Below are 17,586 nucleotides of genomic sequence, written 5' to 3'. Positions count from 1 at the left end.
TAAATTGTTTTTTTGGCATCTTTTGTATCTCTGTTGTTTTTATAGATACTTTCCGCTTCAAAAAGATTGTAAATTTTTTCACAGAAATTTCTCATAGAAATTTGTCGCACTGAGAAAGAGCTTTTGAAATCGTCACAGAGGTTCAGTTCTGGTGAGCTGAGACAGGTTTATTCAGCTGTCCATTGCCAGCTTTCCGTTTGGACCACACTGTGATTTTGTTTATGCCAATTTAATAACATAGATATTGATATTTCCTGATTTGGACCTGTTACTGAAATTTTGTTTATTAGTTTTGAGAGATAAACATTTAGAATTAATGTTTTAAGGCAATAATAGTTCATGGGGTTTAAATCCTTAGATTAGAAAAATAGTCTGATAGCAAGGGCTAGTGTTTCAAGGAACAATCTAGGAAGGGACTGTAATGTAGTTAAATTTACGTCAGTGCAGAGATAGCTTAGAGAGTGACCTGGTGTGTAGTGATTATTTGCAGGGACGTGTTTCTGTGTGGCCTTTTTTTTTTGTAATTTAGGGAATTTTGTTAAGGAATCTATCATTCATATGCATGTGAGTGCTTGGCAAAGAGGAAGAGAAGGGAGCACGACTTTGAAAAACATCGTGATGATCTGAGTCCTGTGATCCCCCCTAGTTCTATCAGTCCCAGTCCTCACAGAAGTTGCTTTCTTCTACCTCACTCCCCCAGTCCGCTTGTTACTGCTTTTCCCCCTGTCCAGCATCATGTTGCTGTTGCTGCAGTGTTCCCTGGAACTTTCCTCCAAGCTGCAATGTATCACAGATTTCTTGTTATTTCTTTGTCATATTCTGAATAAAATATCTCAGTCGCAGTTCGTTAGCATCGGTAACCACTGTCAAGGCTGTCAAGTGCTCCGGAGAAAATTTTCAATTTGGTTGTCTATGGATATGGGAAATACTGGCCCTTTTGGACCTTGTACTTCCATAATCTGTTTGCACTGTCTCTGTTATCCTAGAGAGAGAAATCAGTAAGAAGTTTCATATTGACTTCAGTCAATATAGGCTCAGGCTGTGGATAGACTTCTCTAATTTAAGCCTTACATAATTGTAAGTATTTCTCTCTGTGTGCTGCACAAGTATTCTTAACTCGTTTGTTGTACATAAGAAGAAATTCCATCATCAAAAGTGAATCTTCAAAAAAATTCCACATTTCTGGAAAACCTATGTGAAGAAGGTGTCTCAGCTCTCTGTAGATACAAACATCCTGCTGAGGACTTGGGCTCTTCTTGAGCTTTACTTCTCATTCAATGAGCGCTGTCTATTAACCTTTTCCAGTATCTTGTAAATTTTCCCTTGCTTTCTCTTTACTAAATTTCATTATTACCATTTGCTTTTCTTTCTGGAGTGAATGTTGACATTGGTCCTTCAAACATCATGAATTAAATACTAGGAGCCAGGCTAACCAGAAGTTGAGCTTTTAATGAACTTTTCCACTCATATCTGCCAGTTCTCCTTCTTCTTGACAGATGGTAGTTTAAAACTTTAGTTACATTCCCCTTTTCTGTAGCAGTTATCAGTTGTATCTTGGTAGTTCTTTGCATTAAATCCCTTTCCCTCTTTGTCATGTTTCCTAACTATAACTTGGTTCTAAACTACCTCAGACCTTGTTGTGAACAGATGCAAGTTTCAACTATTGTAGTCTTTGAATACTCTTTAGGTTCATGAATATGTAGCTAAATCAGCCTGCCATACTGAGATCACCTTTTCAGGAATACTGCATATTGAGTAAGACACTTAACTGGGATGAATTCACAGCTATACCCATTCAGGCTCAGATTTATCTCTCTCTCAAGAAAAACACTTAGGAAGCTCCACTTCTAGCATGGGAAGTGCTTGGCCTTTCAGCTCGTCGAAGGAACGTGATGTTGCCTGCACTGGACTGCTATTATCTCTCATTTATTTGACAACCATCATCCAAACTGCTGTGTCAAACCTCAATTCCTGGCTATTTGAAGGAGCTGCGCTGTCGTGCTGCACTGTGCTTGTTGTATGAGAATAATCCCTCCCACGGCATGTTCTGACCACCTCGGTGACATTTTCGACTGCGGTGTGTGTGCATTGCCAGCCCTTGGGCTGATTAGGCTCCAGGTGGAGCGCGGGTTGCGGGCCGTGCTGCGGCTTGGGGAATTGCCTGGTTTTGTCAGCGAGCTACCGAGCAACTTGCTAAACTTTGCAAGTGCTGATTTGCTTGCAGCTCTTCACCAGCTGACATGCACATCGCCAAACAAGCATTTTGTAATACGGAGTTTTGTATGAACATCTAGCAAAAAAGCGTTGCAGCTATGACTCTCTTGGTAAAAAATGTGTATATTTGTAATGAAAGATTATAGAATTATTGAACTAATATAAGCTGTGCTGTGCATGCCGTAGCATTGTATTAAGAACTCGTTTTAAAGCTGGTAAACAGAGGACTCTGGAGAGAAAGGGAAGTTAGGCTGGATTTCCTTTTAAGACTTCAAAGAAGGGCAGAACTCTCCATAGTGAACACAGGACCAGACAGTGCTCAAAGCAAATTGTAAAGTGAAACTGTTGCGCTTTGTATTTATTTCTTTGGAGATTTTTCTTTAAAGTATTTAACTTCACAGGAAAAATGCAGAATATATTTAAAATGGTGACAATTAGCAATGAACCTTTTCAAGAATGAGAGGGTTGTGATTTGAGAAATAAAGTGATCTTTTGTGTTTAACTGCTTGTCTGCAGTTTTCTTAAACTAATGACAAAACTTGTCTGGTGCTGCTATATATATTGTATGTGATAATGGAAGAGTTTGGGCAGAATAAGATTTCTTACTCAACTTGGCAAGGCCTTTATTGGTCTAGAACCAAACAACCCTAATATCAGAATAGAAAATGTTGGTGATTTTTGCAACGATTTTTGGACAGATATGAATCCCTGGAGCTGCCAAGAATGTTGAGAACAGTTGGCTGCTACCAGAAAGTACCACTGTAGTCGCTGGAAGAAGAAATGTATGAGTTAGCATGTCGTTACACAGAAAGGGCAAGTATTTTCAAACTTGGAAAACATTTCTTTTTAAAAAGGGCTTGATAGATTTTTCAGAGGTGCTTAACACGTGATTTCTCTTGGACTGTCATGAAGGGCGGGAGGGATAAGCACTTGGCTGATGACTGGGCCTTCAGCTGCCTGGTTTATTGACCTCATTTATATGACAGAATATTTATAGGTCATGCCTGGATTTCCGAACTTCATACCCAAAAGCAGTGAGTGTTCTCAAATAACAAAAATCAAATCCTCTATCATGCAATCTTTCAAGTAGCTTTGAGTGTGACTTGCTAGTCCTTTCATAAATGTCTAACCCTTGTTACCTAGAAAGTAGCGAGGCCCAACTCAAAGGTCAGAAGTCCGATACCAAATCGTAATCACAAGCAGAGCCACCAGAGCAAACCATACAATGTCATAATGTAATTAGGTGAAATCTCTTTGGCATGTTGATTAGCCATGCAGTAGTTAAGATTTTTGACAGTAATTTCAGAGTAAATGCCCAATGATTTTAAGTATCAGATTGCTTTCATGATCCTCTTTTTTCCCTTTAAATAATGGGTGTGTAGATTTTTTGGTGTAAGCTGCCAGTCACCTCACTACCTGAGCTGTTGCACTTTTTACACATATGAATGTTGGTATTAGGAAGCCTTACTGTTGAAATTGTATTTGCTCATAAGAATATAGACTGAGTATAGGCATGGAAGAGCATGCGGAAACCATCTGCGTTCCCAGGCCTCTTACCCAAGTTAAAGGGAAGGAACGTGCGTTTTGTGCTTTCTTGGCAAATCAGAGACTTCTTGAGAGCTTTAGAAATTTCCACTGCGTCCCTCAGGCAAAATTTGGTCATACTAGCAATAATGTCATTTGTAATGCTCGAGGTAATGCAACTCATAGCAAGTGTTGGGTACATTGTGCCAATAGAAAAAAAAAAGAAAAAAAACTTTGTAATGCTAAAGCATCCTGATGCAAGCCTGGTAGGCTTGCCTATCAGTGATGATTTAACCTAAAACAGTTATGGCAGATGTTTGCATCTGAACTGGAAAGACCAGATACAGACCAAGTCGTAACCATCCTTTTGCCCGAATGATATGGAGCAAAATGCATATATACAAAAGACCTCTGTTATTTAATCATTTTAGAATTTAGCCTCTATTAACTGCCACTTAAATATTCTGAGGCTGTGCTAAGAAAACCAAATCTCATGGAAAGTATGCAGGCAATGGCTGCCTCCTAGCTCAAGGCCAAAAAGAAATGCTTGTGAAAGATCTTATTTGAGCCTCCATCTTCTTGTCCCTTCCCATTTTTTCTTCCCCATTTTTTCCACCAGTAAGGCACTAAACTACTCTAGCAGGGAATCTGTATTTTTTAAAAAAATAGTGAAACACAGATATGGAAAAAAGTGCATTCCATTTAATAACAGTGAATGAATCATAAAAATATCCCTTGATGCAGCAGTCATTGGGAAGTTGCAAGTGGCTAGTCTAGTGCCAGCCTTAGTGCCATTTCTGAATGTAATTTACAGTTTTTAAGGGGTTGAGTTTGAAGTTTTCAGCTTAGGCTTTTAAGTGTTTTAAAGACTGAATGACTCAGGGAGAAACTGAAATATTCAGGGGATCATTGTTCCATCAGCTAAAAAACTGTCTAAATGTGGCACACGTTTCCTTCTGGACCAGTTGTTAGAAATGTGTGGGAATGGTAGTTTCTGTAGTACTGTTTAATCAAACATCTCACTGTTTTCTGAATGTTAAGATTCATAGCACAGGTATAAGGGAGATAACAGTATTGTTTACCTGTTATTGTTTATTGTGTCTTGTTTAGTACCGTCAAATCTAGGATAAAATCTAATTAGGAAGAGAAAGTATTATTGGAACATAAATCATAAAAGATATTTGTTTTCCAGTCTTTTGAAGTTACTTATTCATGAGAGTACCTTACAGCTTAGTATCTTTGAGCTTTTGGTGTACAGTCTCCCTGGTATTGCATCTCTGACAGTAGCCCCATAAAGGACCTTGTCAAAAGCTTTTTAGAAATCTGAATATAATAAAACGTACTCAATGATAGGAGTGATCAGGCCGTTTTATTATATTGTACTCAATGTACTCAATGATAGGAGTCTTCAAAAAAACTCACGTATTTGTAAGGTAATTATTTCCTCTAAAGAAACCACCCTGACTCTTCCCATTGTATGGTCTTTGTCATGGAGAAACTTAGGTGAGAGCTGTGCCTGTGCGCACTGTGGAACGGGTATTGTGTTTTCAGATCTTATGCTTTTGCTCGCGTGTCCCTTGTTTCATTCATAGTCCTTCACTACAGTGTGTGCATCTTGGGGATTTTAGAAGGCAGGATGCTGGATACAATTAATCTGCCTTCCAAGAGGGGCACAGCCCTGGAATAGGCAGGGGATTCAGCCATCCTGGCGGGGTAATAACTGCTTTCCAGGGGTTCACTCCCCACTCCACCTTGTTACTGCCCTGTACCTTATTAATCTCAAATAATGTGACCCGCTGCAAGGAGCTTGTGCACAGGGCAGCAGAGATTTGAGCTGGGACAGCTGTGCTTATTGTAGCAGAGACTCTTTGCCTGCAGGTCATGCCTATGTGTGTGTGTGTCTGCAGACGTGGCATATGCAAACAGCTACGAGAATATCAGCTCTCCTACACACGGCTAAGGAGAAGTTGCCCAGAGGCTCAAATAAGAAATTCCTAATTCAATTCGTAAAATCTGTGAGCTTGGAAAATATGGACTGCTGTTGATTCGTTGGTAAGCTTAAGTGAGATTTCCAGGATTCATGGTTGAAAACTATATAGAAGTAGAAGTGATTTTAGAACCACCTACTCCAATTGCTTTTACCTTTACGTTACCTGTACATTAAGAAATGTGAATGTGATACAAATAGATGTGTTTCTGACAGATGTTTTTTTCTATGTTGAGCGCACTTTGCTAGACCACTGTATGAATATTGTCATTGTTTCAATTCAGAGATGGCATCAGCACATGCTGTTATGGCTGAAAAGGGATTTCACTAAGGTGCTGACACACCGTGGCTTTATAGATACACCCAGACTTCAGGAGAACATAATGGAAGTACCACTGTTTCTTTTACAAAAATAGCTTTAAGTTAATATTTTCACTATTAGTAAACAGATAAACAGACTTTTATTGATAAAAAGGGAAAATAGGTCATAATGATCTTTGACCATGTTCAAACTTGTATAGCATCAGAAGACTGATGCAATATATAAGCTTAAAAGTTAGGTTATTAAAGTTATATTTTAATTTCTCTGCTTGGTAATAGCAATGTCAAACAGAAACAACTTGCCTTGAAAGTGAATGAAATAGAGAAAAAAGACTGACCTGTACTTTTGTTGCTGTTATAGTGCTGTCTAGGTAAAATCTATAAAGAAGATAATAGGGAAAAGAAGCATTATGTCTGTAACTGAAGCAGTTAGAAGAAATATTTTTATTAAAAACTGCAAAAGGAGACTACAATAGGGATATACAGATATCTCCAGGCAACAGCTTTTCAGTTGATACATATGCTTAACTTACAGGAAAAAAGTTCACTGCTGTAGGGAACAAGTAAAGAACTTTGCTGGGTGCTCTGTTCTTCAGGAGCCATGCCCTATATTCATGCCTGAAACCTGGCTTGCATTTCAGGAAGGAAAGCTTGGGAAGATTTTTGATCTGACTGTTGGATGGTCCATTTCATAGGAAAGAAGCTACTGATGTATTCTGTTCTCCAGAAAGCGTGCTAGAAACTACTAGATAACAGCTGTCATACGAGTTTTATTTCGGAGAATGTGAAATGGCAAGTTGCATTGTCATTTTTTCCGTGAAAATAAAATTGCTCCTTTAAAAAAAAAAAAAAAGTGATTTCAATTTTAAAGTTGATGCTCAAATCACACAATCTTACTTTTCCCCAGATAGTTTTTCTTTACTTGTCTTTTCCCCCACTCTGTTTCCCCCCTGCCTTCAGGGCCAAATGACTCAAATATAGCAAATGCTGTCAAACAAGAAGCCTCTGTGCATTTTTTATCATAAAAGTGCTAAGATTTGAGCTTTTTAGCTCACTTAATCATTTTGACAAGATGACAACATGAACTATCATCACCAGAGAGATGACACTAGACAGATGACAATACTAATCCTACAGTAGGTTCTCAAGGGAGATTTTTATTTTAAAATTTGACATATATTGTATGAGGGTGAGCATAATATATTTAGGAAAACAGCCATTTGCTACTTTGCCCAGGTCAGTATCTCTCTAGGTCTTTATCACCGCCGAGTCAGTATTTCTGCTAACCTTGGCTGCCACAGCATGGAGGCTTTAGCGAAGCTGGTAGGTCTTTTGTGACAGCCCCCACATCTGGACAGCCCCCACATCTGGAGGTGCTGACATCCTGACAAATAGGAGCTGCACAGATGTTTGTGTAATGGCTGTTTCCCCAGGGCCTTGTGTCAGAGCTGTTGGCATAGGCAAATAGGGGAGACCTTGGAAACTGCCAACTCATGTTCACTGACTGATAGACTGCTACATCACAGAGCAAATTTGCCCAGTTTGGGAATGTATGAACTGCCTCCAGAAAGAGAGCTAGCTATTCCTAGCAGAGATGCTGTCACCCAAGTGTTGCTCTGTCAAATCAGTTATATTGTTTTTGGCAAGGATGGGTGTGCGATGCTTCAGCTGAAGAAAAAAGAGATCTCTAAAACGTACCTGACCTGTTGAGCAGTCCTGGACAGAAGAAGGAAAGGAGTTAGGAAGTAATTCTTAAGCAGTAGGGAGAATTAAAAAAACAGTAGTTTATTTTTGTACTTAAGTGCGTTTTCAGATGCCATAGTGAATTTCATAGCACACTATGAAATTCAGTCAAAGACAAATTCTTCTCTCTTCATGTGATCAATGACTGTCCTTTAATACAAAATACACAAAATACGGTTATTCTTTTTTTTTCATGGTGCAAATATTGCTGGTGAGAAAAGCAGACAGCAGGTTGGGGAAACAGATAACTGAACTCCTGTGGTTGCAATCAGGTGTTAGAAGCATCAGCCTGCAATACGTTATGCTACTCATTTTGCTCCATGAATTACCTGTTGTGCCCACATGTTGGGTTGCTTTAAACTCATGTGCAAACTTTGATCTTTCATGCATTTGTTTTTCCCTAGCATTAGCATTTATTCTATGACCTGCGTAAGAAGCATGCAGCCCAAGCTGAGATTGTCTAAGCCTTGCTGCCGCCTGCCATATGTTGACTTATCCTGAGATACAGTTTTCTTGATTTTTCTGATATATTCAACACCACAATCCCCATATGGTTACTGATTCTTTGTTTTTATTCCAGTGGGAGTTTATCTTTTGCTTTTCAAAGGTTTCTCATAGAGATTCTCCTTAGTGGAATACCGTTGTGTGCCTGGTCCATCTGATTATCCTCCCTAGTTATAGATACATCAGGGGTTCTGCGTTAAATTGAGGCACGCTTTTAAAATTGAATATCTAAATAGTGAAAGCTGTAGAAACAGCAAAGTGTGAACAGAAGGTATCACACGCGGGAGCATCCTGAGATGGGAGCTATCACATGCAGGCAGCTTGGCCTTCCTACTGTTGCTGCTAACTGTGTCTTGGTTTCCACTGCAAAACTTGCAGAACTGCTGTTAAGAGAACTCCCCTCCTCCTAAAGCAGGAGGATAGTTTTTCTTTACAGTAGATTTACAGCGTGGTGCAGGCTCAAGAGTCTTTACTGAGATATTACAGTAATGGATACCACAGATAGTAGTGCTGCATCCCGCTTCTCCCCATTCAATATGAGAATAGGAGAGTTGACACTGTCAAAGCAATATAGGTACTCAGAAGATTTTTAATAATAAAAAACCCACAATTTAGAACATATTGCTCATAATAGAGCAATAAAAAGCCTAGCTGACATGTCACAGCGCAATATAGCTTACTTTAATTAAATATTTATCACTGAAATATCTATTGAATTTCTCTCTTCTAAATGCCGTTTGCATTATCTTCCACACTGTTTCAAAACAGAAAATAGTCAAATAACTATGAAGTTCTGCTTCTCAATTGCCACTTTTCCACCATTTTCCATCTCTCTTTTGATCAAAATCAAGCCGATCAGTGGGTACCAAAATGCTGTAAATCAGGAAGAGGTATATTCTGAGATCAGTGGCACATGTAGCATTTATTAGTAATATTTTTATTAATATTTATTAGTAGTACTTCACATCCCTAAAGCATCAGATACACAATAGCATGTCACAAAAATAGGAATAGTAGGCTCATAAAAATAAAAAATCTTATTAGAGAGTCCCTTCTGAGAATAATCAATTGTTTTAGATACTGGTCATACAGCCACTACTGTATAAGACTGTGTAATACTAACTCTTTACCCTCTTTTCTGGATAGACAGGCTATAGATGTTTGACTGTGTACACACATACATATAAAAAGAAAGGCACATGCATGAGATCCGTCTGTGATTCAGCTTCCTAAGGCTCCCAGCTAACTGGCAAATACACCCCAAAGACCTCACAAAGCAGCTAAAACCAGGAGAGAGCCCGTAGTAGAGTCACTCACAGTTTCTGCTCTTCCATTTCTCTCTCCTGTGAATCCCAGTGTTTGGCAATGTTCTCGCACAGTGTGAACTACTGTAAATCCTGGAGTTCTGTAGTGAAGTTACACAGTAAGTGCCACTGCATTACACACTAAATCAAGGAGTTTTACCAAAGAAGTTGCAGTATCAGCTGCTTTCCCACATTGTTTGTATTTATGGGGAGAGCTCATCGGTGATAGATAAGGTCAGTTAGTGCTGCTGCTGCTGCTGCCCTGACACTGAGAATGCAGTGATTTCTCAGGATTTCTTTTCACTTCTTGCTGTCCCAGGTTACCTAGAAAATGAACTCTGGCAAAGCAATCAAAAGCGGGGAACAGTCAGTGCAGATTCTAGGCACGTCCAAGAGAGACTTTTGATCTTTTTGTAACTGCACGACTGTCTGCTGCTAGTCTATTTACTCTTAATGAATGTTGTGGGATTTTCTGCCAAGGCACTCAGACATCGCAGGAATGGACACTGCATGTGTCGAGCTAGATTCGGTGGGCAGAGTAAGCAAAGATGGGAACTTTAAAGTCTATGGCTGAATCAACATTAATTCCCATAATGTAGAATTACAGAAAATGCTTGAAATAAAGCCCATTTTAAAATCAGTATGAAAGATCAACTTCCCAGCAATGGCAAAACTAGGTGTTTGAGAGTGACAGAAACAGTGGAGCACTATAAAAATTATGCTGAGCAGCAGGCCTTAGTGCTCCAGCATCTGTGGTGGAATCTGCCTTTTCTGATCAAGTAGCTGGTGGAGAGATTTGTCTTTACTTCTATGGATGACAGGCTACTAGCAGATCCATATAAAATAACTGACGCATAGAGAAACTAAAATATAATGAAAATGTTGTTCCTGTAGTTGTAGCTCCTAGCTCAGCCCCCTGCAATCTTTGACTCCAAGCCTAACCCAGAATCCTGTTACTAGAAGTAAACCCTGCTAGAGATGAGCATTAACGAGGGCCTGTGAAGTTCAGAATCATTGAAGTTCAGAATCATTGCCAGGTTATTTTTTTCTTCTCTTTCATATGTTTTACAAGTCACCCTGATATATCCTAAATGCCTCTTGAGTAGACATCAGGTTATGGGGTCCCTGTGTCATGGAAATTAAAATCTAATTTCAAACATAAGGCAATGGATAAGGAAGCAAAGCAGAAAGAAGATCTGCGGCAGTGTATTTGTATAAACAGGTTTATTTATATAATAGTGACTGGATTCGGGATTCAAAATGACTTGCCCAAATGTCTGTTATAAGAAATGGAAGCCACAGTTGAAAGCTTAATAAGCTATTTTCCTTCCAGTGTTAAATCTATAGAAAGCAGCCAGTATATTCTATACCAGAAGGGTCTTTCCTAAAAATTTGCTGCAACTACCTGACAACGTAAGGAACTTAGCTTGGGCTGTGTTTTTTTTTTAATTCATACCAAATGAGGAGCAAAAGAGATTGTGATGTCTGTCTTTCTAATACTATGCCTGTTTTTCAATTACTATTTTGTCTAAATTTCCCTTTAACAGGTTTTGATACTAAACAAGATTAATGGCTCCTCTAAGAAAAAAAAAAAAAAAAAGCCTTTTACAGAGCTATTGCAGCATTCAGAGGGAAGGTTGGCCTGGCATGTGTCCACTAAACTGCACAACTGTATTCTGCCTCGGAGGTGAGAATTTAAAATTTACAGAGGTTGGAAGGAGTATCTAGGGTGAGGGAAAACCTGCTAAGACATGGAAGGGAAATCATTGCCTCTTTTATTTATTCTTACTCTTTCAATGACAGAAAGAGAGGAAGAGGCTAATCAACCAACCAGCTAGGCTGAGATTTGTAGGAATTAATCTTTTGGACTCTGATTAAGAGTAAGCATTCTCTAATGGTTGTAGTGAGGAAATAACAAAAAATCTCAAAAAAATGTGAGATTAAAGATTTATAATCCATCTTTGTAAGATAGTTGAAGTTCTCTGTAGGGTACAGGCTCAAAAGTGATAAGACTAGGCCTCATCTGCAAGGTTTAAAAGTGAAATTCAAAATACCTGCATTTCTAACGACCAGATACTGGTCCCTGCAATCAGATAGATGGTCCTGTATAATTTATGACTGCAACTTGGCTGCAGATGCAAAAATACAGGCTCACATTTTACTGATGTAATTTTTATTTGCTAAAACATGCTTTTACCTTTGATCATCCCTTCCTGAATGTCCTGAATATGAAACTGAACCTGCACTGTACTTACCTCATTAAGATTTACTTACCTACTCGAGCCAGCAATTAAAGGAGAAGGCTTTTCAATCAAAATGTGGCTAAGTTGAAAAAAAACACATAAGTGAGAAGCAGAACAAGATTTCATAATGGAAAAAAGTAGGAAAGGAAGGAGAAAAGGCTAAGTAGAGGGGAAAGTAAGGAAGAATAGGAGGAAGAAAATAAGAGATATGTGGAAATGAGGATAAATAAAAAAGGCAGGATAGATCCCTATTAAAGAGATGGAAGAGACATTAAAAGACAAATCAGCTCATATATTTTCACCAAAGAAAAATGAGTTATTTTTTGGTTCTTTCGAAAGTGGAATCTTAATAAACACAATTGCTCAGGATCTCAGATTTTATATTCCAGCCAAAACAAAGAGAAAACTGAGAAGCTCTAGCAAAAATCAAACATGAGAAGACAAAAATCCCCCAAAGCTTTGCAGAAACTGAAGAAATGGAACAGAAAGCTGTATACAAATTGTGCTCTCTGCAATGAAAATAATTTCAAGGAAGTCACGCACACAAATGAGGCAAAAAAACAGTCATGAACTCGGGAGTGAAGCTGAAAGTTGAGAAATAGTAAGGCTCTGTTACTTTTTAAAAACATTTACTGATTTTTCCCTCCAAAAGTATTACATTTTTCCTGAACATAAGTCATTGAGAATTCTGCCTGGTCATTCCCTGGAAATGTAGGGTAGGCTCTATTCTAGATTTAATCCATTTATCTCATCTCTGTGTAAATAAGTAAAGCAATCGAGGCAACAAACAAACTAAGAACAAAATTGCTTTTGATAAAGCTGTAGCAGTAAGTTTTGTGGTGCCTCCTCAGTGGAGGTTGCTGAGGCATTTTTTTAGTCTTTAAGATCTTCTGGTGCAAAGTGCATTCAATTGAAAATGAAAATGTGAACGCTGAGTAGAACATGCTACTGTAGTTGCATTTTTTTCCAGCAACTTGGCATGCCTCCATCTGCTATATTTAGTCTTCTCCCCACCTGTATAAATCCTGTTGCCTAGAAGGTCAGAGAGATCCTAGAGTCAACTCTCCGGTATCACACCGGGGTAATGGGAACGCCTGAGATGAGAAGCCCAGAGGTTACTGGGCACACCCAGGAGTGTCTGGAGCAAGTCTGGGTTCAGCTGAGCTTATGGCCTCCAGCCATATCAGAGCCAGGCTGGCTCGTGCAGAGCCCCACTGGGTTCTCTAGTATTCCAGGAAGAGGATTTATTAATCCAGTGCAGTCTAGCCCTGAGCGGGGTCTGCAGCAACGTTGTGGCCTGAACTAGGAAGCTCTGGCATTGGAAAGTTTTGAGATGAGGATGCAGGAGGTTCTGCAAAAATTCAGCTCCGATCTAGCTTGAGCAGGGCTACGGGGCACGGCCGTGCTCAGCGTTGCTCCCTGGGGCTCTGGAGGCTGCCCCTGCACGCTGTGTCTGCCACCCTGCCTGGCCCCTGCAAGGTGGAGAGGGCCATAAGATGCTTTGGGATTGACACAGTTTAGGGTTGGGTTCCATGCAGCACGAAACAGCTCTGTGGATCCAAGCCTGCAAGCTGTATGTCCATGTTCTCTCTCACTGCACCTGATGTGCAATACCAAGCGTATCAGAGCGGAGCTAGCTCTGCACATAAAGCACAGTTTGGATAATCCAGTCCCAGAAATAGAGAGGTGATTGTGCAGGAGTGTGCATGACACTGATTTCTGCAAATCACAGCCCTGCAAGGCTACAGTGACTAGATGAATTAAGGGTGCAGGAAAGGAAAACGAATTGCAAAGCTTTTCTTGAGCTGAGCATGGAAAAACGCTAGTCTTCCACAGTGCCACATGATAGCTATAGCAGGAGCTCTTTGACCTTGGTGGAGCTGGCAAAAAGAAGACCAGGATTTCCTGCATAAATCTGCCTGTTTGTCAGCATTTTCAGCAGAAAAATAGTATGTATTTCCTAGATCATCCTCTGAAACGTATACGCAGAAAGAGAAGAGCTAAATGGAAAAAGCACCGAAGGAACTCCTAGGTACTCAAATATTTAGAGAGAACCAAGGCAGATTTCATTTGCCTCCTGGATACATTCACCTCCATGGGAAAACATGGAAAACTGCAGGGCACAGCAGCGTTCCGAAATGTTTCACTTCTTGGCTAACACAGACACTAACAGGGGAGGAAGGAAAAATCCATTAAAATGAATATGTAACCAACTGCTAAAAGAAGCTGCTTTGCCATTCTAAAGACTCTGATGAAAAGCTGTATTTTCATTACAACTGCACTAATATATTTTCCTGATTCTCTAATGGGTAAGGGAGAATTGAACAGTGATATTAACCCCACCCACCAGAACTACTTTATTTCTCTGTGGAACTAAAGAAGGTTTTACCGTGTGGTATGTTAAAAACTGGCTCTCAGACAAAGCAAATAATCCGAAATTATATGGATTTCAAGAGCTCGATGTTCCAGGAGAAGCACAGAGGCTGAAGTTAAAAGCATGCCTTTTCCCTTGGTAAACGACTAATTAGTCTGTTTTACAGAGCTGGGATGTTATACAGTGTTTTACTTTAGACACAGGACAGGCTAGTGTGAAAGAAAGATTTTTATGTGTCTATAATGGATTTAGATGCACTTCAGGCACTTTTCTCCCGAGATTAGAGTTGGGAAAAACATAAGCAAAAACGGCCTCTGTGAGGCCGTGGTGTCACTCCTCCTCTGTCCAGACTTGTGGGGGTCCCTGGAGGGTGCAAGCCCAGGCTACAGCAACCCTGCAGTGTGGTCACTTCTGCACCCCTGAAGCAAACGCCCCTCCTATGGGTTACACCATCTCGAGCCTCGCGCTCGCCTGTGTGGCCCCTGACAGAATCATAGCCCTTCAACATGCCTCCGTTTCTTCATATTCAAAAGCTGAAATAATGGCTGTAGCCTCTCGCTGGAGTTTCTGAGGCTGAATTAATGTTTTTGAACTACTGTAAGACCTCTTTGGAGGTGGCAGAGCAAAGCATCATAATCTGTTTTCTGCTGTCTTAAATACTGGCTTTGGGTAGCTGCTTACATGTGTTCTGTTACTCTGCTTCAGAGAGGCCAGGGAGAGCAGCAAGTCCGATGCAGTCCCAGAACTCCCTCTTCATGGCTCTGCAATGAATGAGGTGATGCACGGTGTTTCTTTTGGTGTGTGCTTCTAATAGGTGCATCCTGACACAACTGCGGGTCAGAGGCTAGGCCTGTGATTGATACCTCCATGCCAGGGCCTGCATTCTGTGAAGAATCAATTGTTTTATGTACGTGAAGCAATAAAGAAAAGGAGCTCTGGCTCCCCTTCACATTTCACCCTTGTGGATAAGGATTCAGAATGAATGTTAATAGAAGAGCCCTGGTTAACCGTCCCCAGCTTCAGCTGCTCTGTGACAATAAAAAGACGATTCAGGAGCCAGTGGACAAGCAGGAGCTTCTCTCGGAGGGTGCAGAGGCAGGTGTACTCTGAGGGCAGACAGGAGCGGGCCAGGCATATCAGCACCAATCTTTCTACTGATCTGAGTCTACTTCCCTTTTGCTCCTAATGCTAAATATGCAAAGTTCATTTGAAGAACTCCTTTTTCTGGGTGGGTGTGATTGAGGGGAAGCACTAATCATTCCTGCTGCGTTGCTGGCTGCCTCCACAGCAAGGTCCTTCGCACTGGGATCAAAGCCAGGCATCATCAGCATGAAACAGGATTCAAATCACCAAGCTTGGGAAGTGCAGTAAGCAGCAGGCTAATCATGCTTCTTTAATCAGGAGAGCACTATGTCATATCCAGTCCTGATATAGTTTAATCTCCAGCCTGCCTAGAAACTCCAAATCACTCCTTATAACAGCTCCAGAAGAGCAAAGCTTACCTTGGCCGGCATATAATTGACACTGATGTAGACATAGACTAGAACTAGGGTTCATCTGCACCTTTCAACATTAATACACATTTGTCCTTTTCCCTCACATCCTCATCAACCCCTTTTTTGGCGTGAAACAAGTCTTACTCCATTCCCCTGGAACACACAGCCATGTGCTGGCCAGCAAAGAGACAATTCTTTTAGGTCAGTCCTTGATATTCACATTGCAGTGCCTTACAGTAAATATTTGCATTCCCAGGTCATCCAGCGTTTTAATGAGCCATGTTTAAAGAAACTCACCAGCATCAAAATCCCTGTTATTATTTCAGCTGTGCGTTTGAGATAAGGCAGGTGGTAAACAGATCCAGCCAGACAGCAGATTTGCCTGGAATACATGCGCTTGTTCTTTTGGATATTTTAGAGAGTACTTGCTTGACTTGCCCTTTAGAAAGGCTTTGTTCTGCTCAGGCTTCCTGTTTCCTGCCCACAGCTTCATGTCTTGTACCTGAAGCAGCTGACAAAAGCATCGCCTTCACTTTTTTGATACAGAAGATGTTTGATGTTCTGCTTCTGCTTACAGTGTGCCCAGCCTGCCGCAGTAGGTCTGTCCAAATCTGCAGCAAATTATTTAGCCACGGAGTTTGAACTGGTAACAGTTTCTGTAAGTGGATTCCATACCCAGAGCTACTCACTGTGTATTTTGTCTGAAGAAATCGCATCACTGGGACTGCAGACCACTGTTTGGCACTGTACTATCTGCAATGCAAAATCACATTGTTATGGCTTGTTCCATATAGCTGTTGGACGATAGGTAATATCTGATATTGTAAACTAATCTTGTAAATTAAGAACCAGTGAATAATACAAGCATAATCTAAATATCCATCCTGACTGCAGAAAGCTCTTTGCTCCTCAGAGATCACAAATTAGGTCAAAACAGCCACACTCCCTGTCAGTTGCCATCTGTCAGATAGTTTTGTCACAGGAAATTTTGAAAACAGTTATTTCTGTACACGTTTAGCTTGAAAAAGTCATTCTACAGTAGGAGACAAAAAACACTCAACTAATTCATTAACAGGCCTTGCTTGGTAGAAGGACCTTTGTGAGTGGTTATGCTCTGGTAGCAGCCAGCAGAGATTAAGATACTCCTCTTCTGCAAGCTGCTTCTTTGCTAATGCTGTTCCTCATGTGGCGGGAGGCTCCAAGTGGTGCTGCTACATGGTTTCCAAAGCTTCTTGTCCTAGCACAAGAGCAATGCCTTACAAAATACACTTTACTGTTATGATTGTGATGCTTTTTCTTGTTGGGGGAGCTGTTGAAAGCAGCAGGAGAATTTGTTCTCTGAAATCAGTCTCCAACTAGAGTGAATTCCTGGCAAAGAAATGCTTCCAGTGTTAATATTTGGACTGAAGTTTCTGAAAGATGGGACTGGTTGTAAGTAAACAACGTTTCACATTTTTCTCATATTATGACATATTTTTAATGATTTTGGTGTATTTAAAACATTTCTTTTTCTATACTTTGCACTATTTTATATATGGAGGAGTGATTCTCTGCTAATAATTCACAAAGAGTTCTGTTCTTAATCACTGTTATTATTTATTGCATAGCAGTTGCATATTTCCATAGGTTACCATGTACAAAACATATGAAAAACAAGCATTAGTGACCATGACCTTAATGCACTAAAAGGCTATCAGACTTCTACCACTCACCACAAAGTAAATAATTTCTCTGTAGTTTAAGCACAAGGTAAAACAACTATTTGCCCAAAAGATGAGCCGTGTGTGGAGCTCACAAGCAGTAATAGGCAGGAATTGGCAGTGAGTTCCACAGCTCCGAAAGCTGAATTCAAGGACAGGAGTTTCCCAATGATTGT

This window comes from Tinamus guttatus, unplaced genomic scaffold, assembly GCF_059628265.1.
Source record: "Tinamus guttatus ecotype Peru unplaced genomic scaffold, ASM5962826v1 Tinamus_guttatus_pri_ptg000208l, whole genome shotgun sequence".
NCBI classification, from domain to species: Eukaryota; Metazoa; Chordata; class Aves; order Tinamiformes; family Tinamidae; genus Tinamus; species Tinamus guttatus.
The sequence above is the reverse complement of the archived record's forward strand: the minus strand, read 5'-3'. Positions refer to the sequence as shown.